General features: G+C 45.6%; 1 protein-coding gene across 1 annotated transcript in view; it reads right to left on the reverse strand.

Moving 5' to 3' along the window:
- LOC126480860 (alpha/beta hydrolase domain-containing protein 17B) overlaps window positions 1-13,434 on the reverse strand; it is a 185,916-nt gene that overhangs the window by 38,933 nt on the left and 133,549 nt on the right. The window lies entirely within an intron of this gene.

Below are 13,434 nucleotides of genomic sequence, written 5' to 3' on the forward strand. Positions count from 1 at the left end.
GATCCACCCATTCCTGTACGTTATTGTGACGGTCAAAGACAGCCAACCGAGTGAACAGTGGCCAGTTAGCCCTGCCAATCATCCACGATGGTGGCCGCGGCTCCAGCAATACACCATCCAGGAGATGAATGCGGATAGGGAAGTGATCGCTGGAATGAAGGTCGTCAATGAACTCCCAGTGAACAGAGTCGGTGAGGGTTGGAGAGCAGAAAGATAGGTCAATGGCTGAGAATGACCCTGTAGCAGTAGAGAAATGAGTCGGAGTACCTGTGGTGAGGATGCACAACACTTGAGATGTTAGGAGGCTCTCCAAAATTCGTCCTCGAGTGCAAAGAGAAGTGGGGCCCCACAGGACATGATGGGCATTGAAGTCTCCCAGGAGAAGAAATGGGCGGGGGAGTTGGTCGATAAGATCTGTGAGAGCGTCTAAGGTCATTGCATCAAGAGGGGGTATATAAAGGGAGCAAACGGTAAGCCTCCGAGGTGAATGAATTTCAACTGCAACTGCTTGCAGGTCAGTATCCAGGGGGAGGGCAGAGGAGTGGTGGTCATTATTGACAAACACAGCGACTCCGCCTTTGGCCCTTTCTCCAGTCAGGTCATCTTTGCGATATGACGTATAGCCCCTTAGTACAGGAGCATCAGATGGTTTTAAATGCGTTTCCTGTAAACACAAGCACAGGGGGCGTTGCCGTGCTTTTGTTGTGCCTCTCTGTGACTCAGCGTCTCCACTATATGGTGAATAGGGACTATCTTTTTCATTATATTGCTACATTCCATTCTGGATTTTCCATATGTAAGTAAGGATGTATGTACATATGTTATGTTCCATATCTCTTTCTAAACCACCTAACTGATTTCAAACTTTGTGCACACATCACTAGCTGTGTGGAAGGAAACACTTTGAGGATAAGAACCATATACCTATAAAAGGGGCAGGGGTGGGAGTGAAAAGTAGTGTAGCGTACAATGCTTGAATTTGCAAATTTCATTCATTCACCCAGTATTTGATAATGAGAGCACATAGCAACTTCCAACGAACTTTACATGTAATTTCAAGCCTTTACGAAACTTTTTCTCAGTGACAACCACCATAAAATGATCAAAGGGAAAAAGTTGATCACTTACTACATTTTCACTTTTAATAAAGTGAAACTGCTGCATCATGCGTGATATTTAAAATTATTATTTCTCTGCCACTAATTCAAATCACAACAAATACCACATATACCACTAAATGTACCTACAAAATTGCATCATTGTATAACACACAGTTCAGGTGATATGACGTAAACCTGGATATCCATGAGAAACTGCCGCATCATGCATGACATTCTAATTTATTATGACTTTACTACTAACAGCATACATGACACATTTCGCAGACAATGTTCACCTATATTACTGAATGTACCTACAAAATTATATCACTCTATGACTCATAGTTCAGGAGATGTGACACCATACACACTGAGATTCGTGAAAAACTGCCACATCTTGCTGGATATTTTAATTTATTGCTTCTTTACTACTAACTTGACTCACGGCACATTTTGTGGACAGCATTCACCTACACCACAAATGTCCCTGCAAAAATATATCATAGTATGTGACATAGTTCAGGAAGTATGACGTTGTAAACACTGTGATGCATAAAAACTTGCCGCATTATGCATGACATTTCAATTTATTATTTCTTTACTACTAGCTCTATTCACAATGCATTTTACAGACAGTATCTACATATACCACTGGCTGTACCTGCAAAATTATACCACTGTATGACACATAATTAAAGAGCTACGATGTCATAAAGACTGAGCTGCATGAAAACAAAACTGCAAGTTACATTAGCTACAGATACAGGTGCAATGCGTGTAAAAATTTTTAAAATTAACTGAAATGTGTGTGACTTGTGCGTACTCTGGTGAAGCCTTCAGTAAAAAACTCATTCTAAAACCCTTGGATTGATTTTGACCGAACTTGTTATACACTACTTACTTTATGGAAAGAAGTACTGTGGAGTGAAAACCAGCAGCCTCCTATTGGGGTGGGGGCGATGGTGTGAAGAGGTGGGAGGAGAGGGGGGGGCAGCGTGCAGACATAGAGAGTAGGAATAATAACATGTACACAGATAGAGGGCAAGGACATGATGGGCAGAGAGGAGGGGAAGAGGACATGGGCACAGAGAGTGGGTACAAGCAGATGGACACAGAAAGGGACCTAAGAGAGATAAGTAGACGGACAGAGAGCTGGCTTGGGCGGGGAGACGGACAGAGAGCTGGCTCGGGCGGGGAGACGGACAGAGAGCTGGCTCGGGCGGGGAGACGGACAGAGCGCTGGCTCGGGCGGGGAGACGGACAGAGCGCTGGCTCGGGCGGGGAGACGGACAACCTCAAATTATTCTTGGGACAGAGCTGGCTAAAATCCTTAGCTCTAAGGTATTTAGCAAGTCTTGGGATGTTTATCGGAAAGATGGATTAGACAACACAGGAGGGGATGTTTTTACCGACCACCCAACTCCTCTGTGACAGTTCTAGAGTCATTCAAAAAATTCATGGTCAGTTGTGCATAATACCCAGCTCATGCAATACTAGTTGGTGGTGACAGAAAGGTGTTGAAGATAAGTGACTGTAGATTGGTACAAGAAGACTTACACAAAATTTCTAGTTGGTGGGATGAATGGCAGCTGGCTCTTAACGTAGAAAAATTAAGTTAATGCACATGAGTAGGAAAAATATTAACTGGTTAGGTGCATGTTCTTGGGAACAGGTGAGCTGAAATTCAAGGGACCTTGTGAATGAACTCATTCATGCTGCAACTTGACCTTGAAGACACACTTTCTTTACTCAACCTCGACATGTTCCCAGAGGCCTTTGGTGCATTCAGTGAAGAGCACTGTGAGTGTTTCCACCAGCATATTTCTCTCATGGAACAGCAGTACATAGTATGATGGACTAAGGCTTTGCTGGCCGATTTCACAATACAGGATGCCAGGTACAGTGGTTTAGTTTTGTGTTATACAGTCATTATCAATAAATGTCACAATGAAATAATTTTAAGTTTCACAGCTGATTCTGAACATCAAACTACATTTTCTACTACTTCTTTTTATTATGACCACTCATTATAGCAGATTAAATAGTGTCCAGATTGGGACGCGAACTCAGAACGTTGCTTTATGTAGGCAGTGCTCTTACTGACTGACCTATCCAGCAGCTACATTGCCCAGGAAAGGCAAGGTTGCAGGTTTGAGTTTTAGTCCAGCGAACAGCTGCATGTGAGGAAGTTTCGAAACAGTACATTCAGAAATGTCAGAGAAATAAGAATACACCAGACAGAATGGCTGGAGGCCATTACTTACCTTCACAAGGCATCACTCACAACCCAGCTTGAGTGGGACCCAACAGTAAGTGAGTGAGTGAGTGAGTGTGTGCGAGAAAGAGAGAGAGAGAGAGAGAGAGAGAGAGAGAGAGAGAGAGAGAGAGAGAGAGAGACCCCAACTCTGGTTTATATACCATATTTACCTGGTAACAAGACAAAGTACATTTTACATTCACAATTAAAACAAATGCTGCAGAGGTCAACATTTCTGTTATGTAATAGATTAATATGGGGGGAGGGGGGGGGGGGGTTGTGTTACATTTACAGATGATGGCTGTAGCAACTGAGGTCATGCACAGAATACATTTTCAAGAATTTGGAAGGGTTGAAGGAGTCAACGACATACTTACATGTTTTGTGCAGCAACGTTGTTCGTACTCACCATAAGGTACGATGGGAACAAGAGATCATTTGTCGGCTGCTGGTTCTATGCAGGCAATGAGAGCAGTGAACTGACATGTTTAGAAACAAGAGATGAAGTAATACTGTCACATTCTCACATCAATATAGATGCTAAATCTGCCTTTTTGGGGGGGGGGGGGGGGGGGCAGCTGTGTTTTCAGGTCCCACTGTAGCTACAATCTCAGAAATCACGAAGTATTTGGAAGAAACAGCAAGAATGATTAAAGAGTCATCTGTGAAAGAGTGCAGAAAATATTAACCTTTGGTGAATCCCATTTCTGCGCCACAAATGAGGATGTTCAGTACCACACAAACTCACTTTGTGGCTGTTAACCTCTCCGAAAAATGCAATAATAGATAAGTATCTCGCATATTCCAACAAACAAAGACTCTTCTTGCTTTTTTGCCATTTCCTCAAGGCACTGCACTCTTTATGCCAACTGCTGGATCCAACACAATCACTATGAGTTTACAGTTCTGTTAGTGCATCAATCACATTTTTACATGCAATACTTAAGAAAATATAGAACTCAAAAGACAAATGAATCATTTATAAAAGCCTTGTATACTGGGGAAGAGAGAGGAGGAAAAAAAAAAGTGAGTCTATTAAAAGAAGGGGGGGGGGGGGGGGGAGGGGGGAGGTGGAGAATCATGACGAGGGTTTTACACTCTTTACTTTTCATGAGAAATTCCCATCCAATGAATTTGATTACAAGATAAAAGCTATCAGGAGGCAAGAAATAACTTAATACTAGCATACTGTTGTTAAAGTGGCTAGTAAATGCTGGGCAGTAGGGTTGTTTTGTTTTAGGGTGCATAAGCACCCATGTCAAAACTGTAGAACACGAAGACCAAGAGAGGAGTTAAAAACAACTACACGTCAATCCCAGTTGACGGAAGAGAAGACAGCTAAAAACCGGGACTTTAAGAAAGATCTATCAAATACGCCATAGAGAAATGGAGGTCCATAACTAAAAATTTAATGTCCTTTGCCATGTTTCTATGATGGATAAAAAGTAAAACACAGCCAACAGCCCACACATTGCTGGTTAAAACAGCCAATAATTCAGATGGGAAACACAAACGGGAACTTGAGAGGTTGAAAAAAGGGCATTCCATCAGGAAATGGCGGACAGCCCAAAGTTGGGCGCAGTGTGCATAAAGTGATGGAGGAGAATGACTTTAACAAATGGCAATGGCTACAGAGACAATGCCCAACATGCAACATAGTTAAAATGATCTCATGGCAAGAGTGCCAAAGGGAGGTCACCCAAGCCACTGGGAGAGGCTTAATAAACTGGAGCTTGTTCCCATAAAGAGAGGAACAGTGGTGATGCCGCAGGCTGAGGTACAAGGACTGCAGCCTTGGCAGCAATGTCAGTGGCCTCATTTCCTGTCAGATCGTGACCAGGAACCCACATAAACATGACAGTGGCTCCATCAAGAGTGAACAAGTGACAGCTTCCATGGACCCATTGCACTAAGGGATGGATGGTGTACAGCACACAGAGAGAGCGTATGAGCAGACGACACAAATGAAAGCCTGTGTCACCGGATATACTGCGTGACCCGATAAAGGACAAAGAGCTCTGCTGTAAATACTGAGCAACGGATAGTATATGATTGTGGATAGTATTGAGACTGCATAAGAAGGACAGACATGAGAGAGAGAGAGAGAGAGAGAGAGAGAGAGAGAGAGAGAGAGAGAATGTGTGTGTGTGTGTGTGTGTGTGTGTGTGTGTGTGTGTGTGAGAGAGAGAGAGAGAGAGAGAGAGAGAGAGAGAGAGAGAGATAGGTGCCCAATGGTGAGGTCATCAGCACCCTTTACACTTACAAAAACAAATGTTTGTGGAGATGGACTAAAAGTGTTGTACACGCTTGCACACTAAATTCCACACAGTCACTCTGTATCACATACTTTCTCACATGCACTAAAACCAGTTAGGAGGGAAGAGAGATAATTAAGAATGTAAACACAGAGAAAACAAAACACAGGTGAACTAAAAGAAAAATGCCGGGAAATGTGCCTGGCTGACCACTTACAAAAAACTACGGTGAGCCAGCTACCCTTTGTCACACTAAGAACATCCCCCTAAAATCTTGTTAAAAACGTTGGACAACTCATGAAACTTTAAAACCCTAACCACATTGTTTAATCTTACATAAATTAGACGAGAAAATCCGCTGGCAAAACTGCCACAGTCCGCTAATTGGCAAATAAAATACAGTTTAATAAAATGTGGCACACTGGTCTGCACGTCACAAACACCACACAATGGAGGGTCCTTTTGCTGGAGTAAGAAAACCCGTGCCATAGGGCTGTGGCCTATGCGAAGACAAATAAGAATGACCTCGTTCCGCTGACGTGGCTGGAAGGAAGTTCTCCACAGCAGAGTTGTGAGCTTGATGACACAGAGCTTGTTGTCGGTCACTGCAGCCACTCGTCTTCCCATCGACACATGATTGTGTACCTTAACAGCAAGGTGATAGCATGCAGAGGGACAGCACACCGAAATACCGGAGGATCACGACAGGCCTCCTTGGCTGCTTGATCTGCCCTTCCATTCCCTGCAATTCCAATGTGCCCAGGTACCCAGCAGAAAGACACTTGCTTCCCCAGTCGTTGTAGTTGGAGGAGGGCATCCTGGATATTCTGAGTTACTGTATCTGCTGGGTACGAACGTTGGCGAGAGTAAAGGGTGCTCAGAGAATGAGCAGACGAAAAATCTAACACCAGAAGAATGTCTCATCTGCTCCAGTGCTCACAAGATCATATAAAATTGTGCACTGAAGATGGTAAATTCCGGAGGCAGTTTGACCTTCAGGACACGATCCAGGAAAATGACAGAGCAACCAACAAAGTCATTCTAGTTAGACCCATCAGTAAAAACAACTACATGTTCGCAGTACTCACACAAAAAAATCAGAGAACATCGCATTAAAATCGCAAGCAGGAGTGCTATATCTCTTGTACCACACCAAATCTAAAATCACTCTGGGTCTCTCCAGTCACCAGGACGGCAGACGGTAAAAACCCTGGATTTGGGGTTGTATGGGCTCCACACCTAGCAACTCTAGCACACGCTGCACGAAGATCCCAAATGGCTTCGCAGCTTGTAGACAGTTGGAAAAAAGGCGTTCCACAGGTGGACGAGCAACAGTATGGTGTGTGAGTGAAGTTGGAGTTGCAAGGAACTTATGTGCCTGTCATACCATGAAGAGCGGGTGTCTGTTGGTAATTGGCGGTTCCCCACCTCAGCACAGATGCTTGGTATGGGACTGGTCTGATAAGCACCCATGGCCAACTGAATCCTCTCATGACGGACAGTGTCAATGAACCAAAAGTAAGAGAGCTTTGCTGACCCATATACCGCGCAACCACAGTCCAGCCGCCAACGCACAAAAGCCCGATAAAACCGAAGGAGAGGTGCCCTGTCCACTCCCAAAGAACTGTGGCTAAGCCTCTTGATGATGTTGCGCAATAAGATCCACGAGACCCTCAGAGTCTAGTGCATCTTTCGGAGGTAAACAGACTGAGCGAACAGTGATCCTGCAACACACACAAATGTGAACTGCAAGTGCTTGCACGTCAGTAGCCAAGGGGAGAGCAGAGGAGTGGTGCCCATTAGTGACAAACTTTGTGACACCTCCCTTGGCCCTTTCCTCCCGATAGGTCATCCTTGTGGTATACCATATATCCCTGTAGCACAGGGACATCTATATTTTTAAAGGCATTTCTTGTAAACAAAAGCACAAGGGACGTGCCTGTGCGAGGAGTTTCAGTTCCTCCACACGAGTCCTGAACCCATTAAAGAGTATGGACGCCATGTCATTGGCGCGGTTTTAATTTACCCCTATCTTTGTACTGGAGAGGTGAAGCACTTTAAGAGCAAGGGGGAGTGGAAGGGATGCCTCGAACCAAGGCATCTAACTCCATGATAGCCTCCTCATCAGTCAGATGGGAAAGAATGACATCTGATGGTGCTCGGAACAGCTTTTGACCCAAACGTCACGAGCCTTTCCCTGCACCCTGTCCCTTCGATGATGCGGGGCAAAGGGGGTGTGCTTATCTTGCACCTTCTGGATGCTCGCTGTGGAACTGTTGTTGGTCTTTCTTGGTACAGCTGCCTGGATTGCTTTGTTCTTACTCTTTTTCCCTTGTCATGTATACATGCAAGTACAGGTGCTCATGCTGGATATATGCACACTAGGCACCATGTATCGAAGCGTCCGCCTTGGGAACAGGTTTCTGCACCATGGGAGAATACGAGGTGGTAAAGACGGGGTTTCGTCGCCTTATACTCTTTTTTTGTCTTCGTCATAGAGGATCTGCTTGGTCACTTATCTCCTGTATTTTGCTTCTTTCAGCAAAAACAGGGCAGTCTCGGCTCCAGACTGGGTGGTTCCCTGAGCAGTTCACGCAGATCACGGAGACGGGCAGTCAGTCCCAGCATCATGAGCGGCTTTTCCGCAGTTCCAGCAGATTGCTTCATCTCCACAACTCATGGCTGTATGGCCAAAATGATGGAATTTCTAGCGCCACACAGGGTTTGGAATGTTAGGTTGAACTTTAAGTCGAACGAACCCTGCCATAAGATGTTCAGGTGGTGTCAGAGAATTGAATGTGACAATGAAAGTGGTAGTCTTTTCAGTTACTCCGCGATTCTTGCACGTCTGTTGCTCCATATCGACTATTCCCTGGGATGCCCATTCTTGCTTCAGTTCTGCTATGTACATGTCCATGATATCTCCTTATTGGAGTTGAGAGAGGTGTGCATCTCAACAATGATATAGTCACCCAGTTTCTGCAAATTCTTAAGGTCTGCCTGCTTTGTCAGTTAGTTTCGACCAACAACGAGCGATTATGCAATTGTTTTATAGATTTTAATGTTCCTGCAAGGACTTCCAAATCCTTATGGATATAAAAGGAGGACACTTTTTCAAATGTCCCCTCCTTCCTCTTTATCACCAGAAACATTTTATTATTCATGACTCCATGGGCCCCATTCTTGCAGTCCAAAGTATTCTTAGTATCAGGGGAACTAGCCTCTCTCATTCTTTTGGATGAATGGGAGTGAATACTCCCAGGCAGTACACCCTTCCCGCTGGGAGGAGAAGATGATGATTTCGAGGGTCCCATCTTTGTCCGACGAGCAGCTAGGGAAATAAGGGTCCACTCAGGCAGAGCACACGCGCCGGAGTAAGCCTTATACAACTGAGGTGCGGCAGGTTCCCCAGAGGTTGCCCGCTAACAACTGCTCCACCCCAACAGCCATGCATCCCCTCAGCGTGCAGCACACCTCGAAACTGAGGGATTTTTATAGTGGTTTATCCCATCCTCACGATCCGGGCAGTCTAGCCAAGATCCCCGTTCCCTGAGACACACAACGTTCCACCGCCACGCAGTGGTCGCTGAAGCATGCTGAGAGCTTATGGTGACGGGATTGGCGGCACTTACCAGTCCCCAACTCAGGAATACTGGGGTCACCAAGCCCGTACCCAGCAAAACAATGCTGAGTCCCTTAGGGCACAGACGTTCGGATGCATAAACAAGACACCCATAGTCTAATTTCAACCAGACAATGGACCAGTTCAAATAGAGGAGTGTGGTTCGATCTTCACCCCAGGAAGTACCATTGAGGACACATAGGTCATTGAGGGACTGCATACAGCGAGCTGCCAAGTAAGACACATGGGAGGACCAAGAGTGTTTCCTATCGAGCATGAGCCCCAGGAATTTTTTTGTTTCAATGAACAGAAGAGCAACAGGCCCGAGATGTAAAGATGGTGGGAGAAACTAATTGCGCCACAGGAAATTCATAAAAATGTTTTTATCAATGGAAAAACAAAAGCTACTGTCGATGCTCCATAAGTAAAGATGATCGCAACATCGCTGAAGATGCTGCTCAATGAGACATCCTTGGAGAAATGCAACAGATGGCAAAATCATCAACGAAAAGGGAGCTGGAAATGCCCAGCAGGAGACAGGCCGTTATAGGGTTAATGGTGATAGCAAAGAGGACAACACTCAAGACAGAACCCTGAGGTACACCATTTTCTTGGATAAATGTGTCCAACAAGGCAGAGCCCACAAGTACCTTGAAAACTCTGTCTTATAAAAATTCTTGAAGAAAACAGGGCAGGCAGCCATGAAGCCCAACATATAGGGAGTACATGAGGGGTACCAGTCCTCCAGTTGGTGTCGTAGGCTTTCTCCAAATTGAAAAAAATGGCCTCAGTGTGGGATTTCCACAGAAAACCATTCATGACATGGGTGGACAAAGTAACGAGATGGTCAACTGCAGAATGCCGCGCTCGAAATGCACAACGTGCAGTGGTTAGTAAATTGCAAGACTCGAGCTACCATACAAGCCGAGCATTAATCGTACATTCCATTACCTTGCAAACAGCATGCCAGAGAAATGGGGCAATAGCTAGAAGGAAGGTATTTGTCCTTACTAGGCTTAGGTATGGATATAACAATAGCTTCACACTAGTGTCAGGAAAATGTGCCCTCTACCCAAATGCAGTTGTACATATTAAGCAGAAAGTGTCTGCCCAGAGAAAGGTGCTGCAATATCTGAATGTGGATGCCGTGTGACCCTGGTGTGGAGGATTGGGATGAACTGAGAGCATGATCTAGCTCCCTCATAGTAAAGGTGGCATTGTAGCACTCATGATTCGGGGAAGAGAAGGGTATCGCACTGTGCACCAACTGTTTATAATGACTGCAGTTTCCCATTGTAGAACGACAGTTAAAAACACGGAGAGCATGTTTCTGAGAGCGAACTGAAATGTGGCACAGTATGCCTTAGTCCACCAAGGGACCAGTACACAGTTAAGTAAAGAGGTAATGTGAGGAACAGAACATTCTGCGGTGGTAAGGATAATGTTTGTAAGTTTTTTTTTTTTTTTTTTTTTTTTTTTTTTTTTTTTTTTTGTTGGCCGCGCGAACCGTGACAGGACACCTCAGACCGCACAGCTACCCTGCACGACCCTGTAAGATATTCTGGGAAATGGTGTTCGTCGAAGGTCGCCAGGGAGGAATAAAACCTGCAGTAGGCCTTAGTAAGCTGCCGTATGAGTGTCCACAGAGGTGGGGTAGGAGTCAGCAAACGGATAGCACATGGGAAATGGTCGCTCGGGTATGTGTCAGAGAGAATGTACCAATAGAGATGATTGGCCAGCTGGGCAGTGCTGACGGATGGTTCCAAATGGGAATGTGTGTGCGTGGAGTCTGAAAGGAACGTGGGTGCACCTGCGTTAAGGCAAACGACGTTAAGTTGATTAAGGTGGTCAGCCCAGAGGGCGCCTCTCGGAAGGGGGAGAACCCTTAAGGGGATGGTGCACATTACAGTCACAGAGCAGCCAAAAGGGGTGAGGTAGCTGCCCAACAAGCTGGGGAAAGTCTGCTCTGGTGACAGTGTATGACAGAGGAATGTAAACGATACAAAGGGGAAAGGTCAAGTGAGGAAGGAAAAGCTGAACTGCAAGAGCTTGAAGGTGGGTAGTCAGGGAGATGAGTTGGCAATGAATGTCACCCCGTATGAGCAGCACGACTCCCCCGAGACAGAATGTCAACCTTGGGGAAGGTCAAAACAAACCGGGAAGAAATGCGAGAGCTCAAAGCAGTCATGAGGATGCAATTTTGTTAACTGAAGGTAGAGAACAAGCGGACGCTGTGATTCTAAGAGCAGCCGTAAATCCCCTTTGTTGGATTTAAGGCCACAAACATTCCATTAGAAGAGAGTCATGACAACGAAAAAGTGAAGGAGGTCACCTTGGCAGCTGCCTAGTGCCAGCCTTCGAAGACTTTCTGCTACAGGGCACAGAGGCAGGAAGGTCTAGTTCCATGAGGTCTACTGAAGCGTCAGCATTGTTCTGCTGTCAGCCTGCGGAGTCTGGGGCACCAACGACACAGTATCTTCAAGTCAGTGAAGCAGAAGACTTTTTGCCTTTGTTTGACTTCTTCAAGCCTTTCCAGTTAGCAGAAGAAGACTCAGGTATTGGTTGACTGGAGGGACATAGGAAGTCTTCACAGGAGTAGTCCTTTCGGCCTGCCGGTTGTGTAGCTGGTGACTTCACTTCGTGAGGCGAGAGTTTGGTGGTTTGTTGCACAGGTGGAGGAGGAGGAGATGGGGACACTGTCATGACACTGGGCAATTTTCCAACCATGGTGCTAAATTTGAGGACTCAAACTTGCATGGCCATATCCTTCATCGAGTGAGATGTAGCAAAAACAGTACTGCAGGTGCCAGATGGTAGAACGCACGGTTTCCAGCTAGCCAACAACTTGGGAGCGACTGGGTGAGGCACTTTCACCAAGATCTCCTGGACAGCCCGCTCAATGAGGTACATGGGACAATTTTAGGAGGTGACAGCATGGCCACCATTGCAGTTGATGTCAACAGGACTCTAGAGTACGGTCATAATAACAACACTGGTAACAGCACATCAGGTTCAGAACATACGCTCCAACTGTAATAACTTCATAATCCGCTTTGATCTTTGATGGATGAACCACTCTTCCAGCCTACTGTAAATAACACCATGAAAACAATTCAGCATGGGCTTCGACACGAACTGGATAGCAATGGAGAAGCGAAGCTGCAAGCAGTTGTTGTGCTTGAGAATCAGAAGTAGTCTCCAAAAGCAAAGTGCCAGTGCGTAAAGGAGAGCAGGATTTCACAGAGCCAGCAATTACATTGACATCTTTCTGAATAATAAACGGATTTACCGTAGCGAAGAAGTGACCATCTTTAGTATGTGAAACCACGAGGAACCGTGGTGCAGCTGGGAGGGTCTTCGAATCGTTAGCCTCATTCCGTTTACGTTTTGTAGCCACTGACTGTGAAGATGATTGGCTCAATGAGAGAAAACCCCCATGTTCGCCAGAGTCTCCAATGGTGTGCTCCTTCCACCTGGGACCCCCTTCAGAAGGGGGCACACCCACCTTAGGTGATTGTTCACTCCTCAGGTCACACCTCCTGAACACCTGACAGAGGAACCATCTGGCAATTTGGGAAGGTAGCAGCTCAGGCAATCACCCCTCCCTAGGCCTGGCCCTTACCAGGGGGTAGGTGCAAACCCTACCTGTCGACCTGGAGCTGGGAACTATGCTTTACTCAGTCATCTGTTTAATGTCAGATGCAAGGGCCGGCCTTCAGGAGTGCACAGGGAGGAAGAAGAAGAGGAACCTCAAATGCCAAAGCAGATGAAAGACAGGAGAAGGTGAACAAAGAAAGAAAAAAGGAACAGTGGAGATACTGACTACCGAAAATGCAGACTACATTTCTATAAACAGCCAAGACATGTTCCCCAAGAAAAAAGAACAGCAAGAGGATAGACATGCAGCATGGAAGGGAGATAATGCTGCAAAGGCTGGGGCCCTGTGGTAGCCAAGCAAGAACCCGTCAAAGAGTGGCGAGCCCCCGTGGGGGACGGAGGTAGGTTCTGTGATGCACCCTTCTTGAAAAAATACAATACTAGAAACTTTTCTTCACTGCCTACCTGGACATATTTCTCAGACATTAAAGGATTTATAATATTGAAGAAATAAGCATATAAGGAGTAGTTTAAACTATATGGCATTGCAAGAACTGGGGAAGAATTGGAAGGTATAGTGTAGCCAGGCATCTTTAAGTGTCT

The sequence above is a fragment of the Schistocerca serialis genome, chromosome 5 (genome assembly GCF_023864345.2).
Source record: "Schistocerca serialis cubense isolate TAMUIC-IGC-003099 chromosome 5, iqSchSeri2.2, whole genome shotgun sequence".
Lineage (NCBI taxonomy): Eukaryota > Metazoa > Arthropoda > Insecta > Orthoptera > Acrididae > Schistocerca > Schistocerca serialis.